This window comes from Perna viridis, chromosome 11 (genome assembly GCF_037379345.1).
Source record: "Perna viridis isolate PV_CMFRI_1.1 ecotype Kerala chromosome 11, ASM3737934v1, whole genome shotgun sequence".
NCBI classification, from domain to species: Eukaryota; Metazoa; Mollusca; class Bivalvia; order Mytilida; family Mytilidae; genus Perna; species Perna viridis.
The window spans coordinates 20469428-20474248 of NC_142455.1; the positions used below are offsets into that span (position 1 = coordinate 20469428).

The 4821-nt window shown below is 32.3% G+C and overlaps 1 long non-coding RNA gene across 1 annotated transcript; it reads left to right on the plus strand.

Moving 5' to 3' along the window:
• Positions 1–360: 360 nt before the first annotated feature.
• Positions 361–4211, plus strand: LOC148603284 (uncharacterized). The gene is made up of 4 exons (XR_015916408.1): positions 361–440; positions 563–666; positions 1303–1456; positions 4022–4211. It is a non-coding gene; the product is annotated as an uncharacterized LOC148603284 (long non-coding RNA).
• Positions 4212–4821: the final 610 nt, after the last annotated feature.

The window sequence follows — 4821 nt, forward strand, 5'->3', positions numbered from 1 at the left end:
AACGACCTGAAAATGTATTTTCGACAGTACATAATTATACAAAACTCGAACACGAAATTACAAAATTCTAATCATCACTCTCACGCTGACGTTAAACGTGAGACAATTATTGTTTATGTTCACAATTACGTCACATTAATTTTGATGTCATTTGCAGTTTTACAAAAATAAATTATAGTAATTACGTTAACAATGAGCGCCAATTAGTATTCTAGGGGGTCAAAGGAAAGGATTATTACACAGTTTAATGTTAAATGTTAAATGTTGTATATTCAATTGACAATCTGGGTAAACTGTCAACCAGAAAGATTATATGTTATATTTCAGCATACTCACTATTTATTTTTGGTAAGTATTTTTATATTCAATAGACAATCTGGCTGAACTGTCAACCAGAAAGATTATATGTTATATTTCAGCATACTCACTATTTATTATTGGTATGTATGTTCTTGACTTCATATTATACTGCAGTTAAAAAATGCATAATATCACGTGGTATATATTTTACGGTTTACATTTAAAAACAAAACGCATTTTATATTTGTATTTTTGCCTTTAGTTTCGATCACCACGAAACGGTCAGTCATGTTGTATACTTGTGTAATGATATTCTTCCTGGTTGTAACAGAGGCTGCTGTTTTGAGAAATGACATTCCTAGTGCTGTGAGTAATAGTAGAGAAGAAATTGAGCTAGAGTTTTGATTCATGAGGCTTCTAAATTAAACTTGAATGAACATGATGTTCATACGAATTTCACATGAATTGAGAAAATAAAGTTTGTAACCGATTTTAAGTGAAATTCTTCATTTTGAATTCATATAAAAATTTCACATTAATTTCACATGAGCCATAATTGCCTGTGTATATATAGTATCTGCATTATACTGTTTATAAATGCATGTGTTAATCTGTACACGTGATGTTACTATGCAGATAGTTATAACAATCCCAATGTCTAGAAAACAATTCGGTTTAGATGCCCATGCCTATAGCCGCGGTTTCAGTTTTGCGGATGTTTCTACATGTATATTACTTTATAGACGTTCGTCTGCAAAAATCCTTGGAATGCGTTTTATATTTAAATACCTAATTTCGTCGTACGTCTCCATCCGATAGATTTACCGCACTACTGTCTAAACTTGTTTGCTTACAGTTTCATTTTTTCACAAATAATTGGAAACCCTTTTTCGGAACGATTTGGAATTCTGGTGACAATTTTCAGCACGGTGAGTTGTATTGCGTTTTTGGATTTGTGTCCTATACATAGATGATTTGTTTCCTATTTTATCTTTTCATCAGGAAAATATGTCTGCAGAGGAGTGTTCTGAAATGATGGAAGCAAATGCTTCGAACCCTGGACATAAACCGACATGGGTCGACTTCTTTTGCCTACATTTGTCGTTTGGAGCTTCGAGGTCAAGTGCGATTAAGTATGCGACGAAAACAATGAAAGGTATATCATGAACAGTAGTCACGTTTTTTTAGAAGAAATAATTTATGGAAACTCCATTTTACTACGGGCTAGCTATTTATGTCGCATTGTCTTACTCCAAGCGATAGCGAGTGGTTAAATAGTACCATAAATGGCCAGCCTGTTATAAAGTGATAAAATGGAGTTTCTGTGATTTATTTCGATTCAAATAGGACTGGTTTCTTCATATTTTTTAATAGACGCAGCCTATGTGTTTCACGAATTGTTGGTAATGTGTTCATCACTTTTCACCATGGCTGTGGTATAAAGAGCTTTGACATGCGTCATATTAGAATTTATGTTTACCAAAGCGATAATTTACATGCTTTTTATTATAAGTAAGATTTCGCTCAAACCAAATAAAGTTACCATATTTAATTGGCAGCCTATTTATACGGTAGTTTGTGCTCTGGAGTACTTTGCGTATACTATTTACCTTAGAATTTTAACTTCTTACATATTTGGGTCTAATGCTTTCGATGAGGGGTTACTCCTTGAAACACGTGTACAGCATTCCGAAATTTGCAATACGTTTTGAATTGAAAATGTTTTCGTTTACCACACTTAAAGTAATTTTCATACGATATTCACATGAATCGCGAGCAGTAACTGTTTGCGACTGTGAAGTTATATTGAACAGAATCTTTTTAAATAATAAAAGTGAGATTTTAAATAAAAATCATTTAAGAGATTTTAAACTGAAAAAAAAAACCACAAGATTCAAGAACGTTACATGCGAAGTTTGAATTACATAAATCTCATCTTAATTATACATACGTCTCAGAATGTGACGACTCTATTCGTTACATTTCTCCATCGGATCAAATTGATACAGGGAAGATAATGTAAGTATGGTAGTCCATGGGTCCAAGGTCCGTGCACCCCCACTCATCAACTTCATGGTGATTTTTAGGTACCTTTATACCTCCCATTGCCAAATCAATTTGTTGCCAAAGAATATTCTCGGATTCTTTTTCAGTATAAGCCTGTATACTTGTACCCCTTGGGTCAAAAAGGCAAGATTTTTATGACTCAATTATTTGTGCGTCTTAGCCTTTCTGGGATAGCATGTGTGAACAAACTAAACACCATCGTATAGCCCAATGTCGCAACTTTACAATAGTATCAAGAAAGTTGCAGTAACACTTCGGGTTTTGCGGTAAAATGAATAAATCTACTCCGCCGAAAAATCGCTTAAATTGGCATATTTTTCAATGTCAAAACCCCTAGTGTATCAATGCTTCGGTTAGAAAGGCTTTATTTGGTATTTTTTGTTTACTATCATCGCAAGTTATACTTCTGAGGTTCGTTTGATGAATTTTGGCGAATATCGTAGTCAGATTTTATCAAAGAATGCCAAACATGGGATTTTCGATTTTTCGGTCAAAAGTCACATGAAGTTATTACTCAAGTAAAACGTCTCAAATTTGGTATCATTCGATAGATAATTTAATTTCCTACATCACTAAACCACAAAATACTACTGTTTCAAGAAAGGTTTTTACAAAAATGTTAGAAAACTGGTCTCAGTATCAAACAGAAGGGGTGGCAATTTTTCACCTATTTGGACCTGGAAAAGTTCAGATATTTATTTACTTGGGCTCGTTAGAAAGCTAAAATATTTGATTGTATTTGAATATACAAAAGATTGTTTGAAGTACGTTACTTGAAAGAAATTGCCAATTAAAGGTGAAATTGAAGAAAATATGAAAGTCCGAAAAGTCCCCTTTTTATGAAAAAATCATTTTTATCAAATTGAAGCGGAAAAAATCGCACCTGAAATGAGAAAATATGTTGAATACATCGATAATTAAAACGATAGTACCCAAAATGTCTATTGTACACCATTTATATGCTAAAAATTAACATTTTAGTTCATGTTGAGGCATTTTTTGTCATCTGTAGGGGTGGCAATTTTCCACCTAACTTGAATTGGAAAAGTTCAAATATTTATTACTTGGGCTCATTTTGAAGATAAGACACTATATTAATGCATTGCATCACACAAAGGCTTGTTTGAACCACGGTATTCTGAAAAGAAAGACAATATCGGGTGATATAGAAGAAAATTATGAAATTCTGAAAATTCCCATTTTTCATAGTAATTGTCACCCCAAAAGGAAAATCTAAGCGCCTGAATTGATCAGATATGTTAGATACATCATTATCGTATTAATTCCTAAAATATAAGTTCTACAATGTCAGTGTGCTATGAATGAGAATTCTGTTTGATACTGAGACCAGTTTTCTAGGTGTAGGGGTAATTTCTGAACATAGAACTTTTTGTTTCCTTTTACGAAATCCTGGCGACTTTATGAGATCTGAATTGGCAAAATACTATCGCAAAACGCAATACTCCCAAGGAAATGCAGCGATGTTCGTGTGAAGTGACGGAGATATACTTTTAATATCTTAATATACTTGTAATGTTTTGAAGAAGAAACATTAATGAATCTATAGGGGATAGCAGGATTGTTACTGAATAATGTCGAGGCTAAAATACACAAATTTGAATTAAACAGAAATATATATTTGTTTCCATTTCAGAGATGACAGATCAGGGAAGATGAAAGAACTTTGGAAAACTGACCCTCATATTAAACAAAATTGACAATTTATGTATACATTTTAATTAGTAATGAGAATTGCTTCCTTTTGTGCAAATTTATAACCGACATGTTTTGCGTTCGCCTTGCATCAGAATATTATTAGAAAAGATTATATAGGATAAATATCAGTTACTGTTCTTCGATTTGTTTCAATATGGATGGATAGTAAGGATACAAATATGCTCATCTTTTCTTCTCCCTCACTCGCGCCGAAAATGTGCCTATGTCCCCAAACGTCTCATTTTCCATGAACACATTCCACTCCATTTCCTCTGATACTCTAACTGGGAAATACCCAAAGATAAAATAAAAAAAAACCAAAAAGAAACCAGATGACAAAAATAACCACCTACAAAAAAAAAGAAAAAAAAAACAGTACTCAATACAAAATAAAACAAGAAAAAAATCAAAAATAATAACAACAATAAACAAACAAACACCTCCCACAAGAATAAATAATAAATAAATAAAATAAAAACACAAAACAAATCTAACAAACAAAAATAGCCAAAATCTAAAGTAAACAGAACAATTTGATGGTCTGCCTTTTTTGATTGATGAAATGTTAAGGTATGTATACTTCGTTGGGGGGAACTTGTTTTATATGTAATCAGGAATCATGTACCGGTATAACTTAATAGAATAGATATCACGTTAACTTTATGCATGCACTGTTTACGAAAACAAATCTCAATTTACATGTTTATATAAATGTCAAATATTTTAAGGACACATAAT